This window comes from Taudactylus pleione, unplaced genomic scaffold (genome assembly GCF_031769625.1).
Source record: "Taudactylus pleione unplaced genomic scaffold, aTauple2 ptg000183l, whole genome shotgun sequence".
Lineage (NCBI taxonomy): Eukaryota > Metazoa > Chordata > Amphibia > Anura > Myobatrachidae > Taudactylus > Taudactylus pleione.
In genome coordinates this window covers 11,008,952-11,033,087 of record NW_028284585.1, presented here as the reverse complement: position 1 = coordinate 11,033,087, position 24,136 = coordinate 11,008,952, and positions in this window count along the sequence as shown.

Below are 24,136 nucleotides of genomic sequence, written 5' to 3'. Positions count from 1 at the left end.
AGAAGGGTTAGGGGGTAGATTAGGTTAGGAAATATTTACCTTTCGGACGATCGGGATTTCCTTCCACGTCGGGCTGGCGCTGCCAGCGGTGTAACATACCAATTCCGAACCCATGGGCCCGTACACCCTGCACCCATTATAAATATGTCCCTGCATTATCACGATTAAAACAAATTGAATGTATTTACTCATCCTCAGTTGTTACCTAGTCATCCCTGAGGAGGTTACTGCCATCCTTTAAATGTCAGCACTTTTCACCCACACCCCATGATTTCATCTCCGGTTTAGTGAATGAGCAGCAGCCAGAAGTATCAGTAACCCATTTTGGGAGCTTTGAGAAAGAAATGGGCAGGTACAGAATTTCAGCTTTTGTTTGTAAAGAAAATAAAGTTACTGCAGATTACCAAGAACATGTAACATGCTCATTGATATAATAATAATAAACTCCCAACACATCCCTTTTCAGCGTTTTTTAATTTTTTCCACACTGTTTACAATCTCATTGTATCCATTTCTATATACATAATAATACAAATAACACAAATCTAATAAAATCTGATTGCAGTCAGCATTTAAATATTAAACCTGTTTGAAGACATCACTAGTTATCCTTGAATATTGGAAACAGATCAAACTAGTAGACATTGCTGTTGAACAAACAGGATCTGAACATCAAATATTATATATAAAGTCATTGGTCTGTGTGTTTGTTTGGTTGTCTCTGTCTGTCTGTCCGGTTATGCATTCTGACACTCCTGCACCGATTGGGATGAAGCCAACGCAAGGTGGTCCAGTTGGATCCTGGCCAGGTTTTAGGAGGGTTAGGGACTTGTTCAGACCCCCATTGGTGTATGCTGGGCAGAACTTTGACCCAGGGAGCTTGTTATGAGCCTTCCACTGGATGGATTTGGACTAAAACTTTGCCATGTACCCAATCTACATAAAAATTTACATATGTTCCACTCACAGAACCTACTGACCCCAGAACATCACTGCTTTGTGACTTGATCACAGGGCCGGATTAAGGTTTGTGGGGGCCCGTATTAAATGTGACGAACTTGGGGTATGCACAGTGGGGATCTCAGTAGTGTCAGTGCCCACAGTAGTGGTGCCCTTTATGCAATTCTCCCATTATTAGTGCCCCAAGTAGTCATGCCCCCTGTAGTTATGCCCCAAGTAGTAATGCCCAAGTAGTTATGCCCCAGTATAAATACCCCCAGTAGTAATACTACTGTAGTTGTGCCCCCAATAGTAATGTCCACCAGTAGTCATGCCCCCTATGTGTGCCCAATAGTAATACCCCTGTAGTTGTACCCCTGTGGTAGTGTCTCCAGTAGTAGTACCCCCTGTAGTAATGCCCCTGTATTAGTGCCCCTAATAGTAATGCTCCCTCTGTAGTATTGCCCCAGTAGTAATTCCCTGCCTTCAAGTAGTAGAGCCCCCAATAGTAATGCCCCCAGAAGTGGTGCCCCAAATATTAATGCCCCCTGAGTAATGCCCCCCCACCGAGTAATGCCCCCTCCCAAGTAATGCCCCCAGTACATAAGCTGCTTGCACTACAAAATAAAAAAAGAGCTATTACTTACCTTAAGCCCCACTTCCGCTGACCCTGCAGTCCACGCCGCACGGCTGCTCCTCTGCACCATGGGAGAGACGTCATGAGTCATGACGTCTCTCCCATAGTGCACTGTGTGAGCCGGAGCCCAGAGCTCACGTGTGGGCTCCAGTCTCCGGCTGCCGCTGCAGGGAGGGAGCCAGGCGCCCGCTGATTAGAATCTCAGCGGGCATCTGGCAAATGGTGCCTCCCTGTGGCGCCGGGGTTGGGTTGGCCGGAGGAGGCGGAACTGGTTCCGTCTCCTCCAGTTCACTTTAACCCCGATGGGTGTGGGGGCCATTCAGGTGTGGGGGCCCAGGGACGGTCGCCCCCCCCTTAATCCGGCCCTGCTGGATCATATAACACAGTATGAACCTTTGCAATCTGACTGGACTCATTTGCAATATGTAGCACTTATCATCATATACAGTATTCAATTTGTATGTCCCTATAGATTGTAAACTTGCGAGTAACAGAAACTTTTACCTCTTTGACTGTCTGTTACTCAGCCTCGTTTTATTACTGTTTTGTTCCCAATTGCAAAGCACAAATTAAATATGTTGACACTATAAAAATAAATGTTAATAAATAATAAATAGGCGGATAGTGCTGAAAGGGTTAGTAAAAAATAGAAAATGAGGGGTAATGAGGGTATTGTGTGGCTATAAGAAACAATAGAAAGCAATAAGTGTTGATATTGGTCCTCCAGCTCACACACATTTTCAGAAGCAATCTTAGAATTTCAATCTACTGTAGCAGCACTCCCAGAAAAGGCTTCCACACTCGTATACCAGTAATCATGTTAGAGGGCTGATAATGGGAAAGTGCGAAGAGTCTAATTCCCACATCGTCATGTCCCACATGGATGAACAGCAGGTTTTTGGTCAAACTAAACTTACTTAGTTACAGTACATTACATGCCCATGTTGCTTTTCTGAGTTAGTGAAGGTACAATATGATTTTTTTTTTTTTACATTAGTTTGGTATTGTTTATTTTAGTATGTGTTTGATATTGTTTTATTTTAGTAAGTATTAGTTTAGTTTGCAATTGTAACGCTTGTAGGTTGAAATTATGTAGCATTAAAGACATTCTTTTTTTTCTAGTATACTATGTTTATAGATCAACTTTCTGTACTGTAATGTTATAGTATTAGTTTGATAAAACAAAGTTAGTATTATTCAAGATGTAAGTTTAAATTCCAGTGAATTCAAAGGTATTTTATGGAACAATTTGCATTGGAAGAAATTGACTATTTTGTAAGGTTTGAGATTTTTAAAATCACAAAAATGGATATTATGGTGTTAAGTGTTAAATAATACATTTACATTGCTGCATGTCTTCTGGAGTAATAGTTGTTCCAAATATAGCAATGGAATTGATCTGACATTATCCAAGTGTGCCAGGATAGACTAAGATTATCAGGATTATTCTGGCATTAACAGTATTTTTATCTTGACTTTTGTGTATCATACAAAAATAATTATTTGCATCGGTCTTTCAACAAACAGTAGAGCTGGCAATCTGAGAGAATTAACCAGTACAAATAATATTTTATGCAAATTTTCTTGATTTAATATTTTATTACACAGGTCAATAAATAGTCTACTTACCCATCCTTATTTTACCACCCATAGATACTGTGCTCAGGAAATAAGTCACCACATTTATACTGGGATTTTCCTGTGGAACACAACTGTCAGCAAATTCAGCTCTGCCAAGCTAATAAATCAAGATAGCCTTACAGTACATGTCTTAACTGTATTTACTCACTGCATGCAATGAATGATCATCATGATAGATGGTAGTAGATCGTTTCAAGTTGGTCAATTGTATTTATGAAGAATGCCAAGATAACCAGGATGTAACATTTCTTGGATATCTTGGTGGTAATATTAAATACACATTTTTCTAGTCATGGTAACTTAGGTTTAACAGAGCAGAAATTCTACTTGTGCGTCTACATCCCTGTTGGCTTTTTAATGGCTAATTTTAGGTGAAAGCATTACATTTTTTAAAGATTCTTAGGGATATATTTACTAATGTTCGATTTTCATTCAATCTGCATTAGATTTTGCATTTGGAGATTTACTAAAGGCAAAACGGAATGTCTAATCGAACATAAAACCGAATTCCACTCAAAATCAGACATTGGAAAAACATCAATACTTTTACATAAAGCAACATACAAATCCCACATTTACTAAGATTTGGTTTGTAAAGGAACACAAAATCGAACTTAAAATCTAAATTAAAAAATATATAGCTTTAGAAGCTTTTTAAACACAGATGCATGCACAGATCTTACTGATCTGTGCATGCATCTGTGTCAATCAGACCTGCTCATACTAAAATTGAAAGCATGAAGCAGGTCTATTCATTTAGGGATTTAAAGATCTTTTTGAGTGGGATTTGGTGTTCGATTTGTACATGCATGCAAAGATGAACATCAAATCACTGTTCAAAATCGAACCAAATCGAATTTGATTTAGAAGATGCTTCTAAAATTGAATTTTAGTAAATTTGGGATTTAATGAGGGATTTCAACATTCGATTTGATTCGATTTGAGGTGAGCTATATCGAATATCAAATCAAATGCAAAATCAAACTTTGATTACACCAGTACACCATGCCTGGCATGACCACTGAGGCAATGGAGGAGGATGATTCCTTGATGGTAGCACAAGCAGTCTAAACCCTCACAGTCAAAATGGTACCTAGTGTAAAGGGGAGAATATAAACTCCTCTTCACCCTGCTGTGTAAATGCCTGTGGTTAGTGAATGATTGCCTAATACAGCCACATGTATTCATAGATGGCATTTGATTGGAAGAACAGAACTTGGATAAGTATACCAGTGGAGAGGAGGGATATTTTTGTTAATCACAATGAATGGCAGGGCTTTCACAGTGCATGTCATAGACACACAGTTGTACACAATTTTATAGTATATTTCATAGATATTTGCTAGAGAGAAACATCTGGGAGACCAAAATTTAAATGGATCTTACCAGTGCTGTAAGGAGGGTGGTGCAGGTGGTGCCACCATACAGGGCGGACTCTGCCATGTTCATCAGCTGCCACAACCTGCCTTGCTCCTGCAGTGTGTGGAGAGACCTGCACAGACTCTTCAAGTGCAGGAGTTGCCTGATGATACAGTATCCCATCCTCCACCCACCCCTTTGGGGAGACTTTATGACAGCAATGGTATGCACCCAGGGAGAGTGGGTGGAAGGGGCAGCAGTGTGCAGGGCCGGCAACAGAAATCTCGTCCCCGGCACACTGATGTCTCTGGGGGCCCCACCTTCTCACCACCAGCCCCAACCTCGCACCCAAACATAACTCCCCTGCATGTGTGATATGTGAAGAATGATAATTTTAACTGAAAGATATGCCAGCCTTTAAATAAAGTAAAAATACACTGACTTACCACCACTGATGATGCAGGCAGCTCTTGATCACAGTGCTGTAGATGCCTCGGGGGTAGGGGGCATGGTGTTTGTAGTCAGCCATCTTTAGTCCTCAGCCTCAGACCCTCATCACCATTCTCAGCCCAAAAGTCCCTTATCACCTTCTTCAGCCTCACACCCTCATCACCATCCTCATACCACCTTCCTTAGCCCACAACCACCATCACCTTCCCCAGCCCTCAGCCCCTTCACCATCCCCAGCCCTCAGCATCCTTTGGGAAGAAGAGGGACAGTGGAGGGATGATAGAGTAGAGAGTTGAAGTCCATGATGTGGCAGTATGGAGAGACATTCAAAGCAGCAACATAGAAATACAAGATAAAATGGATTAATAACTGATGCCATACTACAATGTATACTTGTAAAAATCCTGTGATTGCCCCTGAAACTCCAGTTATAATTTTGTTTCCTAGGAATGACATCCTTTACAATGGCAGGCGCCAAGGATGGATTCTTTTTACACCCACACAGGTAAAATGCTCTAAAGTGTCAGGGTCCTGGTACTGGCAAAGTGAGATTATCATACACTGGTGAAATCATCACTGTCTACTTCCCATACCATTCCCAGCGCAGAGAAAGCATTGGTGTTGCATAGAGATGTGGCTTGATAATATTAGTAGTAATTGCAAGCTATGCATTACCTTATTTGTACATAATATAATAATATGCAAGTAACAATGGGTTCTTGATAGAAATAATTGATAATGTCAAATTTACCATATAAAATATTATTAAATTCAAACACAGAATTAAATTAAATACAAACATGTTATTTCCCCTTAAAGAATCATAGCGGAATCTTCTTTGAAATGGAAATAATACAAATAGACATCTTTGACCTAGAACTGCTGGTAGTCACTATTGTCAGTGTGTCTTGTTGCACCAATTGTCCAGCACTCCTAAGAGATATGAATTTTGAAAGGTGTATCTGTTCTACATCTACAGTAGGTCTAGTCTAGGTCAGTCATACTTACATAAGCACATCCTCACTTTACTCAGCCTACACTCCCTTTCCCTTTCAAGTGAAAAAGATATATGCATATGTTTATTTGTTTTAGATCTCCTGTGATAATTAAAGAAAAAAGTCTCACTGTTAAATAAAATTATACCAGAACTAAAACCATTTGTTTTGTGTTTGATCTTATATTAGATAATGTTCAATGTACTGTATTCTGGAAAAAGTTTAAGAAATGTACTGTATTCCCATGCAGAATGTACCTGTTACCACCCAGAAACACCCAGTGATATTGCATCTTGTTCAAATTCATTCTATGACTTTCGGCTGTAACCAACGGGTACTGTACATGCGCAGTGTGACTCGGATGAATGCGCATGCTGAAAACATCAACTGGTTGCATGCAGCACACTATGTCGATGCAGCATTGACATAGTGTACACATCTAAACCAGGCCCATAATGTTTTAAGAGTGATAAACAGTTCAGTGTTTTAAAAAATGATTGGTTCTGCGCATACAAAAAGGTGAATGAATTTGTGCTATTCAAAAATCAAACTATTGAAGTTTTGTCTCCTGGACAACTCCTTTCATCTGAAAAAAATTATATTACCTCTAAATAAAAATAATAGAAAATATGGTGTAGTATGTTCACATAGTTGGGATCATATTTAAACTGTATCCCCTTTGCCAGCAGTATCCTGAAGATCTCAGGAGCTATTTACACAGGTGCCCACCCAAGATGGAGACTCACTGCAAGGGCTATGCAAACACAGCTGCTATGCAAAGACAGCAACGTCTGGGAGTTATGAAGACATGATTGACATGAAATGGGGTGGAGCCAATCAGGAGCTAGGTCTGACAGGAAACAGTGGAGATGAATATTTAAAAGGGGCTGGCTTGACACCAAATCTACAGATGTGCCCTGCTACATCTTTGCTCACAGCACAGCATTCTGGGTTCCCTGCCACAGCATTTCAATATGCGTTATGGTGTTGCGTACTCTATGCCACTATAGACTACATGCCATGCAGTACACAGTTTACCCGCTGGGTGGCAAATGCTCAACGAATGAAAACTACAGTACTGAATACAATACTGTAGCAGTGGATGGTGATCCATGAGAGGCTGGCCAATCATGCTTAGGCAGTGTAAACAGTCACTCTTCCAGGTGCTTGAAATGATCACTTTGCGTCAAGACTAAATTGCTATATAAGGGAAAACAGTATACTCATTACAGGCCATCACTGTCGCTACATGGTGGAAATATGCCTGGTCTAAAGATGCATGGCCAGTTTTTCATAGAGAAATAATTTCAGGCTCAATATTCTTAAACTACTTTGCTCAACTTTGTCTATTGATCCGCACTTTCCATATCCCTTAATCGCTATGTAATGCCACCCAGCTGCATTAGACTAGTGTAATAGCTACTATGGCTGGCTTGAGTGGGTGAGTGGGTAGGGTGAGCGCTTTCCAAAATTTTCACTTCGTGTTCGAGGCCCTGAAAGGGACAATATCATTTTGTAAATCAGTATTTTTTTATTTTTTGGGGTTTTTATCTACTATGCAGTTTTAAATAAAGGATTAAATCATTTGGAGAGTGAGTCCTGTGTTTTATTAGAATACATACAGTATCTGCCTTGGTGTGGAGATGCACGTGCAAAATTTCTTCAACATAGAGCAATTCATGGTCAATATTCTTAAGGTACTCTGCCGTACTTAATACATTGCTCTGAACTTGCCACCACCTTTCATTTCTATGTTATGCCACCCAGCTGTGATTTACTCTAAACTACTATAGACATTGTGTTGTACTCATTAAGGGCCATCTGTACTATATACTGTCGCTACATGATATAGACACCTGACTTAAAGACGCACAGGCAGTTTTTCATAAAGAGAGATCATTTCAAGTTCAATACGCTTAAAGTACTCTGCTTGACAACTTTATATATTGTTCCACACTTTCCTCATTCCTTCATCTCTATGTTATGCCACCAAGCTGCATTAGACTCTAAACCGCTATAGACAATGTATTGTATTGTACACATTGCTGGATGGGTCCCTTCCCACAAAACCTAAGCCAGGGAATTCATCACAAACCTCACAGGATGGTGGGAGTGGAGAAGCTGCCTACTGTATGAAAGTGTTACACACTGTAATTTGTGCCATGGTATTTGCAATTTTGGTGGCCTCCTGGAGCGCTGCTTGAAATGATCACTTTGTGTCAAGACTAAACTGCTATATATTATACTCATTATGGGCCGTCCATACTGTATACTATTGGGCACTTTCCACATTCCTTCATCTCTATGTTATGCCACCTAGCTGCATGACCTACTGTACATACTGTACATTCCAAAACTTACCCTGAAAGACTAAAAGATCTTAACACGTATAGTTTGGAGCAGAGAAGGGAAAAGGACATGATAGAAACTTTGAAATATATCAATGGTTTTTAACAAGGTACTGTACAAGAGGGAAACATTTTCAATGAAAGAGAAGTACAGTACATATTAGAACATGAGGACAAGCACTGAAACTGGAGGGAGATACTGAAAGTTCAGGGGAAATTTGTGTAAAAATTACTTTACAGAAAGGGTAGTGGATAGGTGAAATAGCCTCCCATAATAGATGGAAGAGGCTAAGCAGTAGAGCAATTTAAACATGCTTGGAATAGGCATATGAATATTCTTATAAAGAAGTAAGGGCTGTATATAGAAGGGCTGTATCTAGTCAATTTGGCTCCCAGTGCAAACACTAAAAAATATGTGTGTCCCCCACAGACATTCTAAAAATGAAAATATTTGTACGTGCAAAATTACAGCAGCTGTATTGTAGTGAACCTTATTCACCTTGCATCACAGTACTGAAGCTTATTAATGTTATATCATGTTATGTCACAGTAGTGCATCTTATTCAAGTTATATCACTGTACTGCCTTTTATTCACGTTATGTGAAACAGTAGCGTATCTAATTCATGTGACCTGACACAGTAGTGCATCTTATTTGTGTTACATCACAGTACTGCAGCTTACTGTAATTACTACTGTACCTCACACAGAGCTCTTTTATCAGTGAAGTGCGGTCAGGGAAGGCAGGGGCAGCAGAGCTTAGCCTGTCATACTCCAGTACACTCCAGTGTTTTGAGTATAAAAATGATTAGAATAGTACAAAGAAGATACAGTATTTAAAGCTTAATATCATTTATATATTATTCATATCATCTTTGTGTTATTCTAATTATTTCTATAGTCAACACTAACAACCAAATCATATCCTGTATACTGTACAGTACAGTATGTCTGCAAATCTGTCTCTGAAACTAGCCAGGGCCTCCCTAGCCATTGGCCTAATCCTAAATCACTGTCCTTTACATTAAGCCAAACAGTATGCCACTATAGTGGATACTGTTTGACTTTACTTAACTTACTGTACTGTCCAGTAATAATGTACATTACTGTACTTACTACTCCTGAGGTGGTCTCTCAGCATCAGCAGTGTCCAGGGGTCGCTCCATCCAAGGTGGCTCCACCTCCTTTGAACGGAGCAGAATGTCCGGATCCAATCATATTTGGCCCTAATTTCACAGCGGGCATTCATGTATGCCTGCCGCTTTTCCAAATTGCAGGCGGGCGGCTTGTCCCACTACCGTAGGAGGATCAGCAGCTCCTCCTTTAAAAAAGGTCTTTACCTCACCGCCATTTTGACAGGACTGAGTACGCATAGTAGGACACAGGATGGCCCATAACGTGTACAATACATAATACGTCCTTACACCAAGTGGCATGTACAATACAATGTCAATAGCAGTTTAGGGGTAAATGTAGCTTGGTGCCATAACAGAGATGAAGGGATGAGGACAGTGTGGAGCAATGCATAAAGTTGAGCAGAGTACTTTAACAGTATTGAACCTGAAATTATCTCTTTTTATGCAAAAAAGCCTGTGAGTCTTTAGGCCAGGCATCTTTACACCTTTACACCATGTAGCGACAGTATACAGTATGGACGGCCCGTAATGAGTACAATACAATGTCTATAGCAGTTTATAGTAAAAGGTGGTGGCAAGTACGGAGCAATGTATTAAGTACAGGAGAGTACTTTAAGGATATTGACCTTGAATTGTTTTATCTTTAAGAAATGCTGCACATGCACTTTCACACCAAGGCAGATACTGTATGTATTCTTATAAAACACAGGACTCACACACCAAAATATTTAATCCTATCTTTAAACCTGTATAGTAGATTTTTAAAAAATAAATAAATAAAAAATACTGATTTACAAAATGATATTGTCGCTTTCCTTGGCCTTGAAACTGAGGCACAAGCTTTGTGCACTCACCTTATCCACTCGCCCACATGCCAGCCATAGCAGCTGGTATATAGTCTAATGCAGCTGGGTGTCATAACATGGAGATGAAGAGATGAGAAAAGTGCAGAGCAAAACAGAGTTGAGAAGAGTACCATACTTTAAGAGTATTGAACCTGAAAGAATCTCTTTTTATGAATAACTGCCCATGCATCTTTAAGCCAGGTGTCTTTTCACCATTCTCTAACAGAATACCATAAGGACAGACCGTAATGAGTACAATACTATGTTTATAATATACATTATATACAATATGTATACTGTCACCACATAATTTCATCCTTTATTACACAGACAACTGCAGTTCTGGATTCAGGACAAAATGTATTTCAGTACTACTGTATAGTCTAACGAATTACAGGTTCCATCAGCCAATCAGCAGGTGGAACTACAGAAGCTTCATTGGCTATTTGATGCATGCACAGTGCAGTTTAAAGCAACATCTAGTGGACGGAAAGTTGTATTACGCTCTCTGGCTTTTCCCGTGCCTCAGTACATTCTGTTGTGACTTACTGCAGCCTGATGCGACTTAGAGCACCAAGCAGCTGAGGAAGTTGAGAAGCTGCTTGGCCGGAGTTTGACGCTGGGCTGGCCCATCTGACTATAAGCCCTTCTGGAATTTTCCAGAAGTGCCAGATGGGTAGTGTATGCCAGAGCATAAGACTACTGGAATTTTACCACTGGTGGGCTGATAGACAGGGCTGCTAACAGCATTTTGCTATGGTAGATGTGAGGTGAGAAGATGGTGTGAAGAGCAGTGTGGAGTTGACCCCTTGGGAGAGCCAGGAAAATATCTGTAGCATTGGGCATTTTGAAGCTAGTCCTTGATGCGAGTAGGAGTCTCCTGTTCTGGGAGATTGCCATTGATTGTTCTTACAGCAATAAAGGGGTGACAAACAATTGCATACATTGATATTTTCATACAGTACAGATAAGTGACAAACCCATAGTGATATATATCTGCAGTAATCTACCAGAACAGAAGTGCGGATTGTGATAGAGAGTACATACTGTTAAGCTGGCCACACATCTAAAGATTATCTGTCCAACCAGCCAACTAGTTGATTGGTTGGAATGAAAATCTGGTAAGGAATACAATGAGCAATTTGCTCCCAAACACTGGAAAATTGACCAAAACTGTTGTTTGTACAAATTGTTTAGATCAAACATTTAACAAACTTGTCTGACCGACCATTTTAATCTGTTTTCTGGCATTTAGGAGCAAATTGCTGATCATCATTTACTCCCATTCCTTACCAGATTTTCATTCCAACCAATCAATAAGTTGGCTGGTTGGATGTAAGTTGGTCTAGTGTGTGGCCAGCTTAAGTTAAACACTGCTTTGTGGACAGTAATATTGATTTTCCCAGTATACAAATTAGAAGAAGTGAGATAAAAATTGTTCTGAATAGCTCTAATAGAGTTTATTGTAGCAGCCAAAAACCTTTAGAGACATATGATTCAAGAGAGACAGACTATACCTGTTACGATTACTATATGTGCACCACATTCATGGCGCCCATTATTAGAACCTTGCAACGATAATAGACTGCACTTATTTTGTTGAACATTGGAGAGTGAATGTGTGTGGCGCATTTCTACCATTGAATATAGGGATATAAAATTCCTGTATCTAGTCAAGTCCAATTATAGGAGATAGGTTTTGTGTATTTGTGTACTAAACAGACTAAACAGAGTATAGTTGTTTCTGCAGAAAACGGAGATTGTGTTTAGCCTTCTTAAGTATAGTGATAGGTGTGGTTTCCTCGATGGTATATCCGGTGGGGAACGAAACTGTAGTTCATAACCTTCGAAGATTCAATTGGTACAGTATTATTACGATTCTTGGTGCTTATTTTCGATATTGTGGTTTCTACCTGAATTCTTTTCATATCTTGTCTTTTGTAGATTTAATCATCGCTAACTCTATATTTCCACATCATTATCAATGTTCTTATTTATTTAGTCATTATCAATATTTATGAGTCTTATTCTTTATTGATATTCTTGTGTATTGTTCGTTATTGATATTCTCCTACAGTACCTCAATTTTTACTGGTTTTTTATGTCCTATTTAGTGTTTACATTCCTTTATAATTCTATATTCTAAAGATCCTTGATGCTGATATTCGTTCTGCTTTTGAAAGCTGAAAACTTGCCACATTCATTGTTAATAAATGTTACTTGGTGGTTGTATCAGCAATCCTGTGTATTCTGTGTTTGATGAGTTTTATGAGGAAACCTCCCTCCCCAGCCCACAACATGACCATAATAGAAATTCTACTAGTGCTGCATGTTCTTCTCACTATCACAAATGAAATAATTAGCACCACCTGTAGATCTTTTAACATGGTTAAGCCACTAATAAATACACCTGTGCACCAAGTAGGAGATCTGGAAAACATGTACTGCTAGGGATACACTGCTATAGACCATCAATAGGGTCAATTATTAATACCGTATAACAATACACTATCCAGTGCATAACGAAACCAATATGTAAATATATATCCAGGGCAGTGCTAGGTTCTTCTGCTGCTCCCCCATATTCCCGGAATTGCTACAATGCTTTGGAATGGTTCCCACATCTAAAATAAAAACATTTAGCTCAGGCAGAATGTCTCTACTGTCACATCTAATTGCTTACTGTGATCACTGGTTCTGTATATGCTGGAATTGTAACACACAATACACTTCGTATGATGCATATTAAAGCTGGATAAGTGCTAATTATGCCCTATTCATAGACTGGCCACACTCACTTTAAAATCAAACGTTTGGAACCCCCCTTCCTGCATTTGCCACTGTGTGGCTTAGCCAGACTCAGGTGGAGGCACTGCCATATTTCAAGAGAAAGAAAGATGAGAGAAACAGGAATTAAGCAAAACAGGCATGCTTGTTGCTGAACTGACTTCTTTAATCACTGTACCTTCCCAGAGTACCACTAACATGGCAAGATATACTAGAGGTTACAAGGGTAGAGTGATATTGCAGGAGTGCTAACAACGGAAAGAAGCATTTCGATGGGTGAAAGTTGAGTTTCATTAGAGGTAATTTACCAATCTACAGCTTGGCTAGGTTCCCAGTTCATGGGTGACTCAGCAAGCTTGTTGTTATAGTAAGTTGGTAGAGGAATGTACCATAGAAGTCGGTTTGGTAGGGAGAATGTACAGTGAGCCCAGCCTCGAAGTGTTCAGGAAGCCCACCTTTAGCCAAGAAGTTTGGGGAAGGTTTAGTGTGGTAGGCAGAGATTGAAGGAGAAATAGGCTTGTAGACAAAGGGCCTGAATCAGTAAGGAACGCTATTGCGTACGCAGCTGCGAATTCGCACGGAACTGTGAAAGTATGCTAATGCCTGCACAGCTCATCCGGCATAGAGATGCCCACTGCTGCTTTCTCACATCTGTACTACCTCACACTCCAGCGTATACATTGGTACCATCAACGTACATTGGCATTTACATCGGGTCTGACCAGCCAGAGAAACCGCAGTGAATACTCTGCTGTGTATGCAATCGCAGTGGCTAATTTATGCATGCCCAGGAAATGGTGTTCAAATGGACAGACACGCCTGCATTTTTCCCGTCACCACCCACAAATGCTCACAGCCTGTCTCTCACTCTGCGATGGATTCCTCAGTGCGTCCGTAATCGCAGTGCAATTGCAGTGCATACGCAATGCAGTTCATACGCATGCGCAGTGGCTAACAATTGATCGGTCTGCATACATTATTGGAATTGTGTACGCTGCTGAATCAGTCCCAAAGTACCATACATGGAGTTACAGAGAGGCATAAGTGTGCTTGGTCCCTACATTAGGATTTTATTCGGCAATGGAAATAAAATAAAATTTGGAAAAAGAGTAGATAAACATTATCAAGTTCCTAAAATGTTCAATAATTGGTTACAAACCTTTTAGCAAATGCCAGTATTATTGGAGACAAAAATCCAAAAGAAGGTGTTTCCTTATTTAATTACATTCACCAAAAATATCTGCTTTGGAGAAGGTTATCCGATAGGCATTTAATGATGTTCAGTGCAAGCAGTACAGGATGCAATTACAGACATTACCTCTTGTCCTATGGTGGTCAGCACCAAACCTTTACAGAAGAAACTTCAACAGGAGCCACTGGGTAGAGTCAAGAAAAAAGGGCCCAAAGCCTGTGTGAAAGGAAATCATGGAGCCTTGGATGCAGCTAATTTCCTTAAGGCAGGGTTTTATAATGAGTTACAGTAATTATGTTTAAGATTCCAGCAATAATTTGGGTACCTCAGGGAAGGAAAGACATTTAAGATCAGTGGTGGGACATGAGATGGCAGTAGGAGAAAAATCAGCAAATGAAATAGCACTAGAGATACTAGCAGGCCCCTTGCAACCTACATATCCAGTGTTTAAGGGTGTTGCCTCTTGATAAGGTACCCAAAAAGGAGGCAGGTGCATCAGAATAATAAACCACCTGTGTATCCAGGGTGGAGGTCAGATAACCATGCATGTAACCCAATTTATGCAAGGTAGCATGCCTCTATTGACAGGGCCGGCCCTAACCAATGTGGTGCCCTAGGTAAAACTTGGCTGGTGCTCCCTAGCAGATAATCCCACCAGATTGCACTCTTCAGGCACTCTTACCCACCTCTTCAAACATTATACCAAATTTTCACTTACCTCTTAGGTGTTCCTCCCTTTTCTTTCTTGCTCTTCTTTCTATCTTTAGGAGTCTGGCAGAGGACACATAATTGTGATTCATTTGCCTCCATTTTATCATGTATATTACATCTCTCTCTAACTACATGTAGATACACACACAGCACTTACACTGATCCAGTTACTACCCACCTCACAGCACCACATACTGCCCCCTTCACTGCCAGCCTCACAGAATAGCACCCCTCTCCCCTCTCAGCACATCACCCCTGGCCTTACCCAGTACTCCTTTCCCAACACAGCACCCTCATCCAAAACAGCACCCCTTCCCAGCACAGCACTCTTGGCCACATTAAGCACCCCTTATTCAGCACAGTCAGCTCCCCTCATTCAGCACAGCAGCCCTGGCCTCATTATACTCCTCTTTCCCAGCACAGCACTCCTAAGTCATCCAGCACAGTCAGCATCCCTAGCCAGGCTGGCCTCTATGCACCCCTTTCCCAGCACAGCACACCTAAGTCATCCAGCACAGTCAGCACCCCTAGCCAGGCTAGCCTCTATGCACCCCTTTCCCAGCACAGTCAGCACCTCTCAGTCATCCAGCAGCACCCCTCTACCAGCTGAGAGCTCAGCTGACTTACTTAGGGCCACATTTATCAATGATGCATAAACCCATTAGCACTCGCTAAATGGCTTATATCATCCTTTCTGTATTCAAAAATAGCGGTAATCTAAGATTACAGCTTTTTGTCACAGCATCACTCTCTCCATCTTTAGATGGCGAGAGCGATGCAGTTCTCATCGCACTGCCGGGTCCCCAATGGGTTAAGTGCCATGCACATGCGCAGACAGACCATTGCGCATGTGCATTACACAAAAGCGATAGGCTGCCAGCAGCTGAACGGAGTACCTCGCCCATGAGGAGGACTTTGTTGGACTTTGCCGGAGGGGTAAGTATAGATAAATACCAGTGGCTCTGCCAGGAGGCAGTCGCGGCCATCCCTGCATGTTTTCCAGCTCCTGGACCATCCCTGCTGCACTTGGTGGGCACTGGGCAGGTGATGGAGGTGGAGCCATGAGGGGTGAGGAGTAGCTGTGGCTGGGCATGCATAGCATACCCTCCCATGGCCATTTTACTTGCCACAGCCCAATGGTGGAACTACTGAGTAGTAGGCCCAGGTGCAGATAGCAAGCAAGGGACTATCTGCACATACCCTAGGCATGCAGTCAAAAAATACACGTGGATGCATGGAGAAGCGGTGTGGCCTCACAGCACATAGGGTATCAGTAGCGCCCTATAATGCAGAGTGCATCGCAGTGAGAGCCATATAATGCAGAAGTGCCATATAATGCAGAGAGCATCGCAGTGAGCACCATATAATCTAGAAAAGTCACAGTGAGTGCCATTTAATGCAGAGGCACCAAATAATGTAGGGCATTGCAATGAGTGCCATATAAAGCACAACACCTCAGTTAGCGCCATATAATGCAGAACATTTGTAGAACAGACAGAGAGGAGGGGGGGGACTTGGGGTTAAGGGGCGGGGTCTGTCAGGGAAAGGCAGGTTGATCATAGAACAGATAGAGAGGAGGGAGCAGGAACTCGGAGGAAGTGGCTGGGCTGGGTCTCAGGCAGTCTAGTCTAGTGCCAGCATGGTCAGGTAGGGGAGGGCTCCCCTCCTCCTTTGGACAGCCTGCCTCCTGCGGTACAATACAGCCCGCAGCCGGCCACATTGCAAAGTATTAAATACTGTAATAATGTGTCAGATTGACTCATTATTAGTACTGCCTTTATTGTCGTGGGCCCCGGTGCAATGCACCAGCTTCACCGCCGATAATTCCGTGGCCCATGCCGCAGTCGCTGAGCCGCGGAATGCCCCTAAGGCATTCCAAATGCCCTAGGCATTTGCCTGTAATGCTTATGCCTAGGGCCGGCTCTGTCTATTGACAAGACTTTACAAAAGCTTAGAAGATGTGGGAAGGTAGTACGGATAATTTAAGCAGATATAGAAAATGTGCATAGTGGAGAACTTTCACAGTTTCATAATACTCAACTCGGACTGGCTGCCAGTACAAACAAAATCCATGCTGAGCAGTCGCTATTAGGCTTTATGCAGAATTTTTATATCAGTGTTAAGCATAGTCCAGCTCCATAATTTTTGTGAATGATGAGAGATATTAAGAAAAATTTGATAGTACTGTATAGTTGTTTTAATTGGAGGAGTATTTTACGGATATTCAATGTGGAGAGAGGAAAATATTTGCTATTACGAGATACAGCTGTTTTCTGATTCAGCAGGTACTGTAATGTCAGGTTTGGAGACTATTCTGCAGGAAAACTGTGTGCAGAACAGTGGCAGCTAAATTGACTTAGAACTGGCCTGACACACAAAGTAGGTAAAACTATTTCCGGTCTTTGTAACATTGGAATTATGTGGTGCAGGATTGCAGAATAGGTAGGTGCTCTAAGCAGATACTGTAACAGTAAAGGAAATTTTATATACCCTTTTATAAAAATCTCCCACAGTAGAGGCATCATTGTGTGTTGAGATATTGAAGAAGAACATCTCGGTTAGAGCAAGGCACATTCCAAGATTTGATAACATAATATCGAAAGCATTTTATAGGTTTAATTTTATAATATTTCACATCTTTTTACCCCTCATAGATGTCCCTCCCACCTTTGGGTGCTTATGACTACTAGAGTTTTGAGCTGATCTAAGCATTTTCCATCTCCATTTGAAAGCACAATCGTCAGCACTAGTGTCGGCACTTAGACCTACCCTATGCTGGGCGCAAGAATTCCTTCTGAAATAGCCATGCCATTGGCATACAGTACGCCCCACCTCAAAATAGGATGCAACTCTGACAACATGCCAACAACACTCCTATGGTACTCCCACTGGATGGTTTCTTCTGTGCATCCAACCAGTTGCTGCCCAGTTGACACCCATATACACCCATGTTACGTGTGGAGAGAAACGGCCATTTTGGGTCTTAAAAATAATGTGGAAAGATTTTCAACTTAGTGATAAAATGCTATGATATTATTAAATAATATTTAATAATATTAAATAATATTTTCAATAATAGACTTTTGGACATTAATAGATGTTATGAGCTCTCTAATCTACATTTTTTGTTTGCTTAAATATTTAACTACTGCATAACCTATATGCTATATTAATTACTAAACTTAAACACTAGATTCTGAAAACACAAAAAGAGTTAAATATACCATTGTAATTAACAGTCTCCACTGTTACTCTGAAATGTTTTTAATTTTAGCAATGGTGTGTATCTACTGTATATGATACCCTCTGTCAGTGGACAGTAGCAGACAGTACACACTTCTGCCCCTGTCTGGTAGATACTGAAATAGATTTCTGAACTTCCTACTTACAGTACAGGGGCTGTGACTACCATGGCATTCATATTTTGTAATTAATTAATAAGTATTACTGTTAACATTTAGTTTTTTTTACATTTGAGGCTGCCTGTCAGGACTTTGTCTATTTCAGTACATAAAGGTAAACTATACTTGCCGAAGTTCCATTGTGGTCGTTGGAGGATCTATCCTGGTTGCTGTTGTTCATCACAAGCATTATGCAGAAAGTTAAAGTGATCATCTGTTTCTTAGGTGTCGTCAGGTTGTTGGATTCCTTGACTGCTCATTTTTCCAAACCCGATTCTATTTGGGTCCCAAGTTCTGAACCTCCTATGGATCACAGACCTCTAGTATAAAGCCTGTTACTAACTATGCCTCATTGTCTGTGCAACATTACTTTCAGGTCTTCCTTGGACTCCTGCCAGATCCCCGCTGTGCCTGGTGTATACTGTGGACCTTGCTACATTCCTGCTCATGTTCCGGTTCAAGTTCTGATACAGGTTATCAGCTGCACTACAGAGCTCAGCATTGCCATTGTCTTTCTGTTGTTATCCTGCTCTATTACTACTACTCCATTCTACGCTACACTATTTGGTTTACTTGTTATTATTGACTCATACGGACACTGGGGTTACTTCTTCTTCTACAGTTGTGAACTGTACCGTTACAGTCTATCTTTACCGGAACCCCATTACGCCGCAGCGCTCAACCCTGCTCCAGACCTTCATTACGCTGCAGGGCTCAACCCTGCCCCGGATCTTCATTATGCCGCAGGGCTCAACCCTGCTCCGGACCTTCATTACTCTGCATGGCTCAACCCTGCTCTGGACCTTCGTCACATCGCATGGCTCAACCCTGCTCCGGACCTTCATCCTGCTGCAGAGCTCAACCCTGTTCCGGATCTCCATCACGTCTCAGGTCTCAACCACGTTCCGGACCCTCATCACGTCTTAGGGCTCAACCCTGTTCCGGATCTTCATTACGTCTCAGGGCTTAACCTCGTTCCGGATCTTGTTACATCTCAGGGCTCAACCCTGTTCCGGACCGCCGTCATGCTACAGGGTTCAACCCTGTTATTGACCTCCATTCTATCCTGAGGCCCTAGCCTCGTGTCAGACTCGGGGTTTCACCCCACACCAGTTCAGTGTATACTTTGAACTTTGTTTCTCACAGGGGCTTACCCCTGCACTTGTTAGTGCATGTCATGAACTTTGTGTTATTGAGATTTAATGTGGAACTTTGCCATACAGTTTTTGTTCTTGAATAAATTCTATTTACTTTTATTTTGTGCTAGTGATATTTCATGAAAAGGTCATTCCTAAAACCACCTCAGTTCATACTACCTAGTAAGCCTGACTCTTCCCAGGAGTCTCAACTGTCTGTAGCTATGACAGTTTGCACAGACCTAAAAATGAACCCGGATCTGGAACAGGCTACTGGAGAACAGGTGCTCCAGGGTTTGACCGCCTGTCTGGAAGTACAGGAAAATACACAAGTTCAAGTTTTGCAATGTTTACAGGATCTTTCTACATGTTTGGATAAATTTAAGATACCTGCTACGAATGCATCATTGGTTTCTGCTTCTCATTTACGTCTACCGACTCCAACCTCTTATGACGGTAATCCAAAAACCTGCAGAGGATTTCTCAACCAATGTGAGATTCATTTTGAGTTATTACCACAAAGTTTTTCCACCCCTCGTGTGGCTTATATAATGTCATTATTGTCTGGTACTGCTCTCGATTGGGCCTCTCCTTTATGGGAGAGAAATGATGCTTTAATGTTTAATTACCAAGCTTTTGTTTCTACTTTTAAGAGCATTAAGAGCAGCCTATTGGAATGGTCTTTCTGAGAAACTTAAAGATGAGTTAGTGACTCGAGATCTTCCTGAGAATTTGGATGAGTTGATTTCAATGACTAATAAAATTGATTTGCGGATGCGAGAATGAGGGGTTCAGAGGAGTCGTACTGAGCATACTAAAATTTCTCTTCCCCAGTCTCGTTCCTCTCATGGTACAACTGATGAACCTATGCAAATTAATAAATCTAAGTTATCTGAAGTAGAGAAGCACCGTAGGAGGCGTTCTAATTTGTGTTTGTACTGTGCGTCCTCTGAACATTTTTTGGCTAAATGTCCATTAAGGCCGGGAAACGGTCATCCCTAGTTGATGGAGGGGAAGTCAAACTAGGGGTTCTCTCAAAGAATTTCCCCAAAAAGGATTGTTTAATCTCTGCTGGTATTCCTCATTTTGGTTCTTCTTGTCAAGTGTTTTCTGCCTTGGTAGATTCTAGAGCAGCTGGCAACTTTATTTCATCTTCATTGGTTCAAGAGTTGCAGATTCCTGTTGTCAGAATATCCCATTCTCTTTCCATTTCTGCAGTGAATGGGACTAGAATTTCTAATGTATATGTTATGCATCAAACAAAGTCTATGAAGCTGAGGGTTGGAGCTTTGCATGAAGAAAGTTTAGAGTTGTTGGTATTACCTACTTCTATGTATGATATAGTTATTGGTTTACCATGGTTAACTCTTCATAACCCTCATATTGATTGGACTTGTTTTCAAATCCTTTCTTGGAGTCCTAAATGCAAACTAAATTGTTTGATTACCTGTTGTACGATTGGCTGAAGTAAAAGTAGATGTTCCACTTTCTCTCCCACAGCCTTATCATGAGTTCGCTGATGTCTTTTCTGAACAGGCGGCAGACGTACTTCCACCTCATCATCCCTGGGATTGTCCTATTGAACTTATTCCTGGTAAAGTGCCACCCAAAGGTTGAGTATACCCTCTCTCTGTCCCTGAAACTCAAGCCATGTTGGAGTATGTGCAAGACAACCTGCGGAAGGGGTTCATCAGGCCTTCCTCATCTCTCGCTGGAGCGGGATTCTTTTTTGTAAAGAAAAAAGATGGCGGACTTCATCCATGTATCGACTTTCGAGGTCTAAATGAGATCACAGCAAAATATAAATATCCTTTGCCTCTTATTACAGAGCTGTTCGACAGAGTTAAGGGGTCTTGACTGTTTACTAAACTTGACTTAAGGGGAGCTTAAAATTTGATCAGAACTAAAGAAGGAGATGAGTGGAAAACTGCATTTAATACGCGAGATGGTCATTATGAGAACCTCGTTATGCCTTTTGGCTTATGTAATACTCCCGCAGTGTTCCAGGAGTTTGTGAACAAAATTTTCCGAGATATACTTTATCAGTTTGTTATTGTTTATCTTGATTTAATTTTTTCCAGGAATCTTTCTGATCATCGTATTCATGTCAAAGAGGCACTAAGTCGTCTTCGAGCTAATAAGCTTTATGGCAAGATCTCTAAGTGTGTTTTTGAGGTCCCGGTTATACCCTTTTTGGGGTATATTATCTCTGGTTCCGAACTTCAGATGGACCCCGAGAAGCTGAAGGCTATACAAGATTGGGTTTTGCCCACTTGATTAAAGTCTATTCAGAGATTTTTAGGCTTTGCCAATTATTATAGAAAGTTTATCAAAGCATTTTCAATGATTGTGGCCCCAATTTCTGCTATGACAAGAAAAGGAGCTAACCTCAAAGTGTGGTCCCCAGAGGCATTGAATGCCTTCCAGACTCTCAAAGATGCATTTTCTGTGGCTCCTATTTTAGTTCAACCTGATGTTGAGAAACCATTTATATTGGAAGTGGATGCATCCACTTATGGAGTTGGTGCCATTTTGTCCCAAGTGGCCGCAGATGGGAGAACAGTGTCTTGTGGTTTCTTTTCATGAAAGTTTTCCATTGCTGAGAGTAACTATTCCATCAGGGACCAAGAATTATTAGCTATTAAATTAGCGTTAGAGGAATGGAGATATTTGCTAGAAGGTGCAAAGCATCCAATTACCATTTTTACAGATCATAAGAATTTGTTGTATTTGAAGACAGCTCATTGCTTGAACCCACGACAGGCTCGTTGGGCACTCTTTTTCTCCTGTTTTGATTTTATCCTCAGGTATCATCCAGGTTCATTGAATAAAAAGGCAGACGCACTTTCTCGCTCAATGTTGGAAGAGAAAGAACAAAATGAGGATCAAAGGTACCCTATAATAACCCCTCTGACCTTTTCTTCAACTTCCATCTCTCCTGATCCTCCTCCTGGAAGGATATTTGTGGCACCTGAATTATGAGGTAAACTCCTTTCTTGGACTCATGATTCTCGTTTCTATGGACATCCAGGGGTTCATAAAATGTATTCATTCCTGCAACGTTCATATTGGTGGTTCACCATGAAAAAAGATATTCAAGAGTTTATACGTTGTTGTTCTAAATGTGTACAACATAAATCCTCCAGGCAGTCTCCTGTGGGTCCCCTCCATCCACTACACATCCCTACCCAACCATGGACCCATCTTTCCATGGATTTTATTACAGATCTTCCCGAATCCAGGGGGTGTACGGTTATTTGGGTAGTGGTGGATCGTTTTACCAAGATGGACCATTTTTGTCCTTTGGCATGAATTCCATCATTCCCCAAACTAGCACAAATTTTTATCAAGGAGATATTCCGTCTTCATGGACTTCCTTCTGAAATAGTGTCTGATCGTGGTGTTCAGTTTGTTGCTCGTTTTTGGAGGGCGTTATGTTCGTCATTACAAATTAAATTATAATTTTGTTCTGCATATCATCCTCAGTCAAATGGACAAACCGAAAGAGTGAACCTGGATTTGGAGACCTTCTTGAGAATGTATATTTCCTCTTCTCAAGACGACTGGATGGATTTTTTGCCTTGGGCTGAGTTTGCCCATAAATTTCACTATTCGTCTGCTGCAGGTGTAAGTCCCTTTTTTGCCAATTGTGGCCGGCATCCTCGAGTCCCTGAGTTTCAATCAGTTCCTACAGTGGACCTTCCGGCAGCCAAAGCTACTCTCCAACATTTTTCCGGAATTTGGAGACAGGTACATAAGTGTCTTAGGAAAGCCTCTCATAATTATAAAATTTTTACTGATAGCAAACGTTCAGCTGTTTCTAAGTATTCTGTCAGTGATCATGTCTGGTTGTCCACTAGAAATCTTCGACTTAAAGTACCAACTATGAAATTTGCCCCCCGGTATATTGGGCCTTTCTGTATAGTAAAAATTATCAATCCAGTGACATGTAAGTTACAGTTGCCTCCAACTATGCATGTACCGAACTCCTTTCATGTCTCCTTGCTTAGACCATTGATTCTTAATCGGTTTTATGACAGCTTGCCTAAAGTACCTCCTATAACAACTTCTCAAGGAGTGGAGTTTGAGATTGATAAGATTCTGGATTCACGTAAGCATCAAAATCAGCTGCAATATCTGGTAGACTGGAAGGGCTAAGGCCTGGAGGAGAGATCTTGGATTAAAGACTCTGATGTCCATGCTCCTAAGTTTATACAGAATTTTCATGCTAAATTTCCTTTTAAACATGGTGGGTGTTCGGAGACCACCAAAAAAGGTGGGGTACTGTCAGGACTTTGAATATTTCAGTACATAAAGATAAACTACACTTGCCAAAGTTCCATTGTGGTCGTTGGAGGATCTATCCTGGTTGCTGGTGTTCATCACATGCAGTGTGCAGAGAGTTAAAGTGATCATATGTTTCTTAGGTGTTGTCAGGTTGTAGGATTCCTTGATTGCTTATTATTCCAAACCTGATTCTATTTGGGTCTTATGTTCTGAACTTCCTATGGAATACAGACCTCTAGTATAAAGCCTGTTACTAATTATGCCTCATTGTCT